General features: G+C 31.9%; 1 pseudogene; it reads left to right on the top strand.

Annotated features, from left to right (window-relative positions):
* The first annotated feature begins 307 nt into the window (after nt 1-307).
* On the top strand, nt 308-13383 carry LOC114424104 (annotated as a pseudogene).
* The last annotated feature ends 219 nt before the right edge of the window (nt 13384-13602 follow it).

Below are 13602 nucleotides of genomic sequence, written 5' to 3'. Positions count from 1 at the left end.
AGTCTTTCAAGTATCATGTATTTGGCATTTTTTAAGGTCAACATAGCTGAATCTTTTTCTGCAACCTTTAAATGTTTGATTGAAGAAGGAAATGTTGAATACTTTAAATCAGCTCATTTTTTAATTTGAATTTGAAATTCAAATTTGTTTGTCTTCCCACCAAAGGCTAAGCATGTCCTTCTCTTCTATGTTCATCTATAAATAATTATAAATTGATGTATGAGTTATATTGCATTTGTTGAAAATCAATTTGCATTATCAATATACTCTTTTGGAGTTTTTAACTCTATCGTTTTTATTTTAAAAAATGGCTAACAAACACAATTCAGTTTCTGAGATCAATGTCGAGAAAGAGAGTTGGAGAATTATGGTTAGGGTTGTTTGTTTGTGGATGGTATCTAATGTTTCAACTCACAAACAAACATATGCAAGCAAAATACCATTATCCATGGAGATGGTGCTGGTGGACTCAAAGGTTTGTTCATTTTAAAAATTTACAGTTTTTTTTTTGTTTGTGATATTTTATAATATTGTAATTTTTTACTCACTGTTTTGAATGTAGGGAGATAGAATCCATGGTTTTGTAAAGAGGACTCTCATTTATAAGTTTGAAAAAAGCTTACAAGAAGGGAAAGTGTATTCTGTTCAATTTTTTGGTGTTACTGACAATGGAGGTATATATAGAACCACCCACCACAAGTACAAAATTGTGTTCAGTACTCCACTAAGGTTGCATTGGTGGACAATGCAAGTGTTCCAAACTCTGTGTATGATTTTGTACCTATAAGAGACATTGTTTGTGGTGATTATGACACTAACTATTTAGTTAGTAAGGTTTGTATTAAATGCAAACATTTTGACCGGTATTTTGAGTTGTTGTCGATTTAAAATGATTTAATGTTTCATTTGCATAGTTGTCTTGGGTATTTTGACAGGTGTTGGGACTGAAAGAGAAAATGAAAAAAATGGAAGGAGAACAAGGATGAATGTCATCCAAATAGAGGATGATGAGTAAGTGGTATTTTACTCTTTCTATTTAGTTTTATATGGTGTTTTATATGGTTTTTACTTTATTAGGTATTAAGTATTTGTTGTTTAACATTTTTTTAAAAAAAACAGGTTTAGCATAGAGTGTACTTTGTGTGGTCCATTTGTGGATGAAATTAATGCATTTCTTGCATCTGGAGAAGTTGAAGATGTTGTGGTAATAGTTCATCTAGCCAAAGTGAAGTGTTTCTAAGGTAGTTGAATACTATCTTCTAATTGTTAAAGAGTTATTGTGAAATAATATATGTAAAATACTATCATCTATTTAAATTAATATTTATTTTTTTTAAAATATAGACAAAATACATCTTCCCCAGTACAAGAGTTGTGTTCAATGCTGAATGTGAAGAGGTAAAGGAGTTGGCGACAAGGTAATTTTTTCGCAAAAATGGAAAATATAACATCCTAAAATGTTACTAATTATAAGTCGATATTTAATTGTATTTATTGTGTTATTTGACTATATGGTTGACTTGAATGAGTTGAGGTATAACTTGAATTAGTTATGTGTGAATTTCTTGATGTGGAAGTTGAGTTATGTGGAGTTTTGTTGAGCTAAATTGAAATTATGAGATTTCAAATTTTTACCTAAACCTATTTCAGAAAAATCGGCATCCCGGATTTGCTAACCGTTGGATCAAATTCAAATTTTGTTAGGAGGTTACTAAAACAATTATCCGCATTCTGACCGTTGGGATTTGCATTATAACATCTTGAGTATGAGATATAATTTTTTACCGAAGCAAAAAAATTTGAGTTGGATCAGCTAGCCCAGGCAAGCCAAACTCGCCTGGGCGAGTGTTGCAGGCTACAAATACGTCCAGCAGGGTAAAAGAGCCATCTTATTCCTCCTCCTCTTCCCCTAAACCTTCCCCCAACACCCCCAAGCTCCTCCTCCACCACCACTGACCACCGGTGACTGCCACGAGCCGCCTTTGCTTACCGTCAAATCATCGCACGGAGAAGAATAGTTTAATCGGAGCGGAATATTCAAAACTCAACTCGAGAATTTGGTAGAGAACGAAGCCTCCAATCCTTTCTTCGCGGTTTCTTTGAGGTAACCATGATTCTAAGTCTTCTCCTTGTTAGTTTGAGTCTATCTTTGCATCTTTTCTAACTTGGGAACCATTATTGGATGTTTTTACACTTCCTTTGAAAAATTCTTGAGAAAGAGACACTATAAAAGTTATATTTTTATAAAATTAATGTTATTTTTGTGACCTTCACTGAACCCCGGTCGCATTAGCATGATCGAAATTTTAAAATGATGTCTGTTTTTAGTAGAATCCGATACACCCCTTAGCCCTTTACGTTTTGACAGGGGTATTTGACTCTGAATGTTGTCATTAACTTTGTTTATGAAATCTATACTAAATTTCCTTCAATTTGGTATATAGAACCTTGCTTTTGGACTGACAAACATGAATGAGAGAGGTCTCTGAGCAACGCAAAGAGAAACTGATGTAGAGCTCACGGTAGGTGAGGGGAGTTTATTATTGCCTACAGTTTTTAATATCATAGTTGGGGTCAGGGAACCTAACTATGGGGATGTATGCCTGTCCCTGTTGCATGCTAGTTTTCAAGAAAACAATATTTTTGACTAATGGGATGTGATATATCTATTATTGATGAATAATATTATTGTTTCTATTAGACTTGTGTTGTCTAAAGACCTGGGGAGTGTGAATCTCAGGCATGAACTATATATGTATATGCGGAGTGTGACTTACTGATGATATTTCTATTGATGACATTAATTGATATGAGGTGACGTTGATGTTTATGATAATATTGATATGAGATGATGTTGTTATTGATGACTATGTTAACATGAGTTGATGTTGTTATTGATGATTATGTTAATATGAGATGATGTTTTTGTTGTTGTTAATGTCATTGAGATGAGATGATGTTGATGTTCAGAATGATGTCGAGATGAAATGTTGATGATGTTGAAAATGCATTATGATGATGTATGTTGTGTATGTACATGGGGGGTGCAATGACCTTGTTGGATATCCCTGGTAGGGGAAATAGAGTGGTTAAAGAGTTTTAAGCATCTCCAGAGGGGATGGCTTAGAATCTTTAATTATCCACAGTCAGTGCATTGATGGTGCCCATGTTTCATACGTTGTATGTTGTGTATGTACATGGGGGCTACAGTGACCTTGTTGCATATCCCTGGTGGGGGAAATAGAGTGGTTAAAGAGTTTTAAGCATCTCTATAGGGGGATGGCTTAGAATCTTTAATTATCCACGGTCAGTGCATTGATGGTGTCCATGTTTCATATGTCGTATGTTGTGTTTGTACATGGGGGGTGCAGTGACCTTTTTGGATATCCCTGGTGAGGGAAATAGAGTGGTTAAAGAGTTTTAAGCATCTCCAGAGGGGGATGGCTTAGAATCTTTAATTATCCATAGTTAGTGCATTAATGGTGCCCATGTTTCATATTTCATATGACATGAAAATAGTATAAACTTTGTCAGTAAGTACTTGTAGTTTCTCATGAGGAGGAATACTTGTACTTGGGGACATGTCACTCAGTTTGGAACTCCCTTGAGACTCAGGCTGGTCACTGTGGGGAGGGGGGGAGTTGCTTGTGCATGACAGGGTGACCTCGACACTTACTGCCTAGTTTTCCTAAGTGAGAGTGTCGTGTGGACACGCTTAGGCTATTTCCTTGGGGATGGTACCACATTGCATTTGAGAGTTGATGTCAGGTGCATGCATCATACTGAGCAAGATTGATTGAAACTATGGGCTGATGATGACTATTTGTTAAGTATGTGTTGGACTAGTGAATGTTTGTGTAAGTTTATGATATTTGTTAATTTTTTCTTACTAACTATGGTTATTTGATTTTTGTATTAATTTCTTTTATAATAAACTCACCCCTCACAATTTTGTACCATGTGGTTGGTACCTGTGATGATTACGAACCTTTGTTCGTGAGAGCAGAATGATAGCAGTAGAGTACAAGAAGTGAGATTCTTTTGTGGAGTCACCGAGCCGACGTGATGACGTTGGGATCATTTTGGGAGAGAGTTGTGTTTTGTTAATCAACTCCTCTATAGCTGGTTCTATAATTCTTTTTGTTGATTTGAAGATGTAAATCACAAATTTAATTATATGTATGAACAAATTTACTTTTCATTATGTGAATGATGTGTACTGAGTTATTATTCCTATATATATATATATATGTATGTATGTATGTATGTATGTATTCACTTAAGTAATGGTGCATTGTTTGGAGAATGTATATTCGAGAAAAAAAATTATGTTCATTTTTCATAAGCAAATTAACGAAGTTTTCATTTAAAAAATGAAATTTCTCATAGTTTAGAGTGGTGATATCGTAGTGACGAAGCAGGTCGTTACAGAAAACATAGTAATGACAACATTTTTTATTGGCTGATTTAATTTATTCATGTTTTTTGTTCATATTTTTTCAAGAATGCTTGAGTCACTCTCTCAAGGTCTGAGCCAGTTAATTGATTCCATTGCATTAAGTATGTTAGAGGATTTTCTATATAATGCACCCAAGAAGACTATTAGTGCTCCTAAAGATTGTTTTGAGGTAAAACTTATTGATATGAGAATAAAAAATAATTATATTTATGTTATGTCTGATTATTTATTTTCAATTACAAGATACCTGTTTTTTTAGTTTTTGGTACTATGAAACATGTTGTAGATGATGAGGAATGACGGTATATTGCTTGCACATGCAACAAGTCAGTGTACCCTGATTCAAAGATGTTTTTTTTTTAAAAAAATGCAACAAACATGTCACAAATGTTGTTTTAAGGTAATATTTGTGCCACTTATTTTCCAATTTTACTTTGTCTTCTTATTTGACCCTTTATGTCTTTTCACGGCATTTTTAGGTACCGTATCAAGATTCGTGTTATTGATGAATCAGATTCAATCACTTTTGTGATTTTTGATCGGGATGCTACTATCCTTTTAAGCAAGTCATGTGCTAATATGTTTGAAACATACCAGAAGGTATTTTAAATTTATAGTAACTTTTGTGATTTTGATAAGAGGTACTTAATATATGTTAGGTTGTTGTTTCATTTCAAATATTCATCATTGTAAATTTCTGTTGTAGAGAGGTCTTGCTAGAACTTTTCCAAAGGAGATTACTAATTTAGTGGATAAGTCTTTCCTTTTTAAAGTTAAGGTTAAGAGTGGATACAACTCACGGTTTGAAAAAAAATTTAGAGTAAAAAAAATTTGTATTGATTTATCCATTATCAAGTTGTTCAAAGAAGGTTTGGTTGATGACACATCTTTGATCCAAGCTCAGATGCTTTATGATCAATCGAAATTCTATTAAATATTTATATTCACAGCATGTGTTACGTTAACTTCGATTATATACTAACTTGATTGGTTATGTTGTGTTTGTTTAACAAGATTTGATGCCCAAGTTTTCTAATGTTGTTGAAAATAATTTGCAATGTGTTGAAAAAGAAGCACAACTATGGGAGAATTGACTCCCAAACCCAAAACAAGGAAAATGATGTTTTGCTTAATAATTTTGGATATTTGACTCCCATTGAAACTGTATTTTGGAAATACATTCACGGCCCGAAAACATGGAAGGTAAAGATAAGCAACTGAAAGGTGGGTGTTTTGATAATGTCTAAATTAATGAAAATTTCAGACAGAAAGGGAAGACAAATGGTGTTGGTATGGATGTTGAACCAATGCATAGTCAATCTTTAGAAATGCATTTGCCACCAAAATCTTTGAAGAAAAGGATCAAGGTTGAGAAAATTTGATTTCAACTTAGTGGACTATACCTATTGCAAAAGTGGAGTTATGTAGGGAGTGTTGTTTTGTTTTGTTTATGTTTGTCTATTGTTTTTTGATATTAAATTGCAGACAATATTTGATGATGGTTGAGACTAATCTACTTTGTTAACGTCAAGTTAGATTTTAATTTATGTGACTTTAAGTATTGTGATTCAAGAGTTAATATTCTTTGTTTACCAAGGTATTTATTTTTTGACGCCTAATTCATAATGGGTGACAAATTTAGTAAACAATTTCAACTCCACTTCTTTATTTTCTAATTTGCATCATTTTTTAAATTTCATGTTCAAAAACTAAAGTTATTAAAGTTTCCATGTTGAACTAATTATAGGTTAAATTTAGGCTAAATATTCAAACGGCATATAACACGAGTCTTAATAACAAGAGTGATAATAATCATCTAACACAATATTTATTGTTTCAAAGTCAAAATTTACAAGTACATGGATTATGAATATTAGAATAGTATGAATATAAATTTCAACAAGTAAATTAAAAATAATGGAACTTACACCATGACAAAACTACTTATGTAGAAGTTACAAAAATAGACAGTAAAATGACTTAAAATGACTCCTTCATTAGTAGAATTATAGATGAAATGACACCATACTGATATCAGTAAGAGTGTAGTGTAATTGGAGTCATTTTCAAAATTGGATGTATAGGGACAAAGTTTAAAACAAAAACACAACAATCTGAGCTGAAGAGCATGTTGGTGGATTTTCAACTTCATTAGTTGGTAACTAAATTAAATTTTTTTTCCATTTTAATTTCATGCAAACAAATGCATGTCATGTTTTGTTATCATATGACAAGAGTTGAACATCTACACCATGTACACAGTAGAAGTTGGAGTAGAACACCATTATCTACATTGTCTAATGGTAACCTTTTTATTTGTTTTTGTAGTGTCAACATAATTTTTTTTTGAGAATGCAGCTCATCCAAAATATTATCATAGGATTTCTGTCAATAACAATGTTTGTTGTCACAGGTTTTGAAAATATCCAAAATAGTGAGGTTAACACTAACCTCGGACTTAAGAAAATATCAGTATTCTGTGAAGATTTGGACAGTAGTTGTAGTACAACAAGTTCCACACAAAAATAAACAATAAAATGACTTACAATGACTTCTTCATTATTAGAATTACAGATGAAATATAGATGAAATGACAATATACTGATATCAGTGAAAGTGTAGTATAATTGGAGTTATTTTTAAAATTGGATGTATAGGGACAAAGTTTAAAACAAAACACAACAATCTGAGTTGATAAATAAATAATCCAGTGAAAGGAAAAAAAATAGACTGTGTGTTTCAAAGTTTATATGGAAATAGAAGTTGACTCTACATACCACCATAGTATATTTGACTTAGCATACTAATCAAGTAGGAACATTAGAAAACTCACATAACAGTTGTTATTTTAAGCATTCCAAAAAGCAGGTCCATTGTCAACACACACACACACATTGAGGAGCACATACTGCTAATTGATAACACAATAGGTTTTAAAAAACACACGAAAACTGTAGCAGCTAAAAAATAAACCCTCATACCCTCTTACCAAATAGTGCAGAACAGTAATCAGACTCCATGGAGATGGAGTTAAGCTCATCTAAAAAAGAAAGAATGACAAGGAAGATACTAATAAGGAATAAAGAAAACAACAATCATATCAACAGTTTATGTAGATTCATTAGTCATAGTGTATTTTGTAATTCTTTTCCTGAGATCATATTTCTAATCTAGTTTTGCAATCATTTTTTCCCCAAACAATCCAGATTCTACTAAAAGTACTATGTCAATAGAGTTTAGTCTACCTGAAGAGCATATTGGTGGAATTTGAACTTCATCAGTTGATAACTGAATATAGGTTTTTTTTCCATTTTAATTTCATGCAAACAAATACATGTCATGTTTTGTTATCATATGACAAGAGTTGAACATGTATACCATGTACACAACAAAAGTTGGAGTAGAACACCATTATCTACATTGTCTAATGGTAACATTTTTTATTTGTTTTTGTAGTGTCAACGTAATTTTTTTTTGAGGATCCAGCTCATCTAAAATACTGTCATAGGATTTTTGTCAATAACAATGTTTAACAATGTTTGTTGTCATAGGTTTTGAAAATATCCAAAATAATAAAGTTAACACTAACCTCAGACTTAAGAAAAGATTAGTATTCTATGAAGATTTGGACAGTGGTTGTAGGACTATAGGTTCCACACAAGATTCCAATTAGTATTAAACTATCCTACTATTGAGGCATTTTACTCCTCTGCCTTATTAAAACTATAATTCATATGTCTAATTATGCCTCTGTATTTCCTAAATGCAAATTATTCTCTTCAATCTTCAAACTTGAACACTTTTTGTGGGTAGACTTAAGCATTGCAAATATATTTAACAATCTGTTGATGTACTACAATCTATTGGAAGAACTAGATTGAATTTTGATAGTGCATATATGAAAAACAACCTCAACATTTAGGTTAAATTTAGTATTCAATTATTAAATTTTTTTTTCTAATGTATTAGTAGTTGATTATTATGTTAATTTAGAGTCATATTGAACTCTTAATATTCATTTTTCAGTGTAAGCACAAAATTTCTGAATGAAATAAATACAGAAGCAAAATTTGTATCTAATCTATATAACGAAGCTAAAATTCAAGGTAATATATAAAATATCTAATGAAATAAAATATCATTAATGGATTTGTTTGAACCATACCTACCATATAAAGTTAATTCTTAGTTTAAGAATGTGTGAAATATGGAACACCATCAACACAATGTGCATTTTGTAAAGTTGAATTGTGGTTCCAAAAGAGATCTAAAAAGTCAACAACAAACAACAACGTATGTTTCTCATTATGTTGTCAAAAGGAAAAAGTTCAACTACCATTTTTACAGAAGCCTATAAAGTTGTTATACTCATTGGTACATGGTTATGATGCAAGAAGTATTCATTTCAAGGAAAATATAAGAGCATACAATAGTATGTTCTCTTTTACTTCAATTGGAGGAAAGGTTCACTCTTTAATCAATGATGGAGCTGGTCCTCTGCAATTTATACTAAGTGGTCAAAATTACCACCGTATTGGGAGTTTATTGCCTGAATAGGGTTGTAAACCCAAATTTGCACAACTATATATATATATATATATATATGAGCTATAGAACAAAGTATCTCACTTTGGGTATGTATGTTATGTCTAAGTTGTTTTCACTATTAACTTTGTCTTACGCATTGCATATTTTAATTGTTCTTATTACAAATTGAGATACACTGATTTCAAATCTAAATTGCTATTATATGTTTGCAGGGGTGAAAAAGGTTCTGAATTTTTTGATAAAACATTGGTTGAGGATCTAATTAAAATGGTTGATCAATTTAATTATTTTGCTAAACATTTTTGGAAAGTTAGAGATTTTGTTGAAGGTAATGCAAGTAAGAGATTTTGTTTAAGTTTGTACCCAGATCGAAGCAAGGATCCATGTGTTTATAATATCCTTGATATTGATGAGGTTGCTGCTTTGATAGTAGGGGATTAAGACAATATGAAATTTGAGAGAGATATTGTGTCAAGAGCATTTCTGGTTAACTACAACGGCTTCATGAGACACATACTTCTTTTATTCCATTACAATATCCACTATTGTTTCCTTATGGTGAAGATGGTTTTCAAGAGGATAATCCAATAAGCTAGTTGACAAATGATAGGGAAAACCATAGGAGAGTGCGTGTAACTTTCAAGGAGTGGATTGCATTTAGAATTCAAGACAAAAGTGTAGAATTCGGTACCATATTGAATGTGCAAGACTATTTCAACAGTTCTTGGTTGATTTTTATTCTATGGTTGAGTCCCAATGTTTAACATGGATAAGATTCAATCAAAAGACAATTAGATCTGATGTTCTAAATAGATTGCAAGAAGCAATCTCAAGAGGAGAAATAGATCCTTCTTCTATTGACAAATGTGTTATCTGACCATCATCCTTTATTGGTGGAATGAGGTACATGTTTCATAGTTGTCAAGATGCAATATCAATTTGTAAGAAGTTTGGATATCCATATTTATTCATAACAATTACATGCAACAAAAGCTGGAGTGAGATACGTGATTTTATGCATCAAAAAGGTCTCATGCCATCCGATAGACCTGATATTGTTTGTAGGGTGTTTAAGATGAAGCTATATGAGTTGATGTTAGATTTTAAGAAACAAAATCATATTTGAAAAATTTAATGCAGGTAATTATTCACCGACAATTTTGGTAATTCAATTTGTTTATAATTGCAAATTCCATATTTTAGCTTATTATTACTAAGAATTTAACTTCAGTATATTCAGGCATGTACATTATTGAGTTTCAAAAAAGAAGACTTCCACATTCATATATATTACTACAGTTGGATGGTGAAAACCAGTTGCATAATAGAAGTGATATTGATAAAATCATCTCAGCTGAGCTGCCTAATCCTGATTTATATCCCAAATTGTTGAAAGCAGTTGCAACTTACATGATGCATGGGCCATATGGATTAGCTAACTTGAAGTCTCCTTGCACAAAAGAGAGAAAATGTTCTAAATACTTTCCTAAGAAATTTGAAAACTCCACCACAATTGATGATGATGGATATCCATGCCACTGACGTCAAGACATGAGAATGTCTGTGCAAAAAAAATGGTGTAACTTTGGATAATAGGAATGTTATTCCTTATTATCCATTGATACTTATGAAGTATAAAGGCCATATCATTACAAAATATTGCAATAAATCAAACCCAACCAAGTACCTATTCAAATATGTTACCAATGGTCTAGATCGAGCTACAATTGAGATAACGAATTCAAAAGGTATTATTGAAAATTGTATCGTGGTTGATGAGATCAACAAGTACTATGATTGCAGATACCTATCACCATGCGAAGTCGCTTGGAGAATTTTTTCATATGATATTCATGAGAGGTGGCCAACAATGTAACGATTAAATTTTCATCTTCCCAATGAACAATTGGTTTTTTTCAATGATGATGACCAAATAATAATGTTGTTGATGCTAATGCAGAAGTTAAAACCATGTTTTTAGCTTGGTTTCAGACCAATAAAATATATGTTGAGGGTAAAGATCTGACTTATGCTGAGTTGCCTACCAGATTTGTATGTTTGAATAAACAAAAAATGTGGTAGTCAAGGAAAAAAGGTTATTCTATTGGGAGACTTTCTTATATTCTTGCTGCTGTAGGCAAGTTATACTACATGAGAATACTCACAATGCAGCAGGATTGTGTTGATTACGACAGTATCAAAACTGTCAATGGAAAAATCTGTCTATTTTCAAGATACATGTTATGCTTTAGGGTTACTAATGGATGATAGAGAGTATATTGATGCAATTAAAGAAGCCAACGAGATGGGTTTTGGAAATCAATTGAGGAGACTTTTGTTACAATGTTATTCATGAATACAATGACAAAACCGGATGTGGTATGGACTGCCACTTGAAAATTGACAGCAAATGGAATTGTCTACCAAAGAGAGAACAACTAAATATTCCAAGTAAAGTTCATATCACTTTTAGTTTTACATATCTTAAATCTATGAACTGCTTATGTGGAGTTTTAATGTAGATTTTATTTTTTGGACTCAATATAGTACATAGATATGTAGATAAGCCATACTGTTATAAACAAAAGTTTAAAGGTAAATAGATCAAATTAAGTGTTTTTCCAAAAGAAAATTAAAATGTGTCTTTCTACATTATATCTGATATATTAGAAAGTTCTTATGTTTGCAACACATACTATTTGTAAAGCATTTTTATTTGTTGCAGGTCTTCACATTGAAGATAATGAGTTGAAGGAGATTTGTCTTATAGAAGTTAAGAAGCTACTCAATTCGAATGGAAGATCTTTAAAAGATTATATTTCCCTAACATGTCCAAATAGTTCTAACTTTGATTTCTATGGAAAAAAATTCATTGTAGAGCAACTCAATTACGACACAAATGAGTTAACTGAGCTTCATGCTACTCTATTGAAGTTATTGACAGAGGAGTAGTTAGATGTCTACAGTCAGATCATTGAAGTCATGTTTTCTGATCATGGCCAGTTTTTCTTCCTTTATGGCTATGGTGGGACTAGGAACACCTTCCTTTGGAATACATTGTCAACTGCTATTAGAGCATAAAAGAAAATTGTTTTGAATGTTGCATCCAGTGATATTGCCAATTTGCTTCTCCCTAGTGGAATGACAACTCATTCTAGTTTTTCAATTCCATTGTTAATGATAGAGGAATCAACATGCAACATAGCTCAAGGTAATCTTTATGCAAAGTTTCTTATTTAAACCAAATTAATTATTTGGGATGAAGCACTAATGTTGAATAGATATTGTTTTGAGGCTTTGGACTGCACTTTGCGAGATTTGATGCGTTGTAAGTGTGCAGAAAACTAATACAGACCATTTGGTGGAAAATTTATTATTTTAGGAGATGATTTTATATAAATTCTACCATTTGTTAGAAAGGGATCAAAACAAGATATCCTTAATGTAGTAATTAACTCATCAGATTTATGGAATCATTGCAAAGCGTTGAAATTGACAAAAACCATGAGATTGACCACTGCCAAGACAAATCAGACAACTAATAAGATCAGGAACTTTGTTGATTGGATTCTTCAAATTAGTAATGGTGACATGGATTCATATGACAAAGGTGAAGGTGACATTGAAATACCAACTGATCTTTTGGTTTTAGACAATGATAAACCACTACTTTCATTGGTTGATTTTGTGTATTCAAACATATTGGAAAATTTGAATGTTCCAAATTTCTTTGAAGAGAGAGCAATCCTCGCTCCAACATTAGAAATGTTGAAGAAGTAAATGAATTTATACTATCTTTAATTCTATGGGGTGAAAAACAGTATTTAAGTTCAGACTCTCCTTGCCATTTTGATGAAGATTATGAAATACAAGGTGATTGGTTTACACCAGAATTTCTGAATGAGATCAAGTGTTCAGGAATTCCAAATCATAAGTTACAACTTAAAGTTGGAGTTCTTGTGATGTTGTTAAGAAACTTGGATCAGACCAATGGATTATGTAGACTACAGGTCAAACAGTTAGGCAAAAATGTCATCATAGCTACAATACTAATTAGCAAAAATTATGGTGATACAATTTTTATTGCAAGAATGGATTTGGTACCCTCTGATCCTAGCTTCCCATTCAAATTCCAACATCGACAATTTCCTCTAACTTTGTGTTTTGTAATGACTATAAACAAAAGTCAAGGAAAATCATTATTTAAGGTTGGATTGTATCTTCCAAAGCCAATGTTCACTCATGGTCAACTATATGTGGCAATATCTAGAGTAAAATCAAAGGATGGGTAAAAGATGTTGGTTTTGGATGAAGAGAGAAAAGTTTGTACGTCATCCAAAAATGTTGTACACAAAGAAGTTTTTGAGAACCTATAGTCAATATATATAATAAGTTATACACTTTTTTTTTGGTAGAGATGAACGTATATTCATGCATTGTGTGTAGTATGATTATTATTGGTATATGTGTAACTAAGTTGAACAGACATGCAACTATATGCTTATTGATTTTTTTTTTTGCAGAACTTCATAAAAAATTACTACATTTGTTTGTCAAAAGAAAATAAAGGAACTATGCATCACTAATAGTTATGG

Source organism: Glycine soja, chromosome 8 (assembly GCF_004193775.1).
Source record: "Glycine soja cultivar W05 chromosome 8, ASM419377v2, whole genome shotgun sequence".
In the NCBI taxonomy this organism is placed as follows: domain Eukaryota; kingdom Viridiplantae; phylum Streptophyta; class Magnoliopsida; order Fabales; family Fabaceae; genus Glycine; species Glycine soja.
Note: the sequence above shows the minus strand (reverse complement) of the source record. Positions and strands in the feature narration are given on the sequence as shown.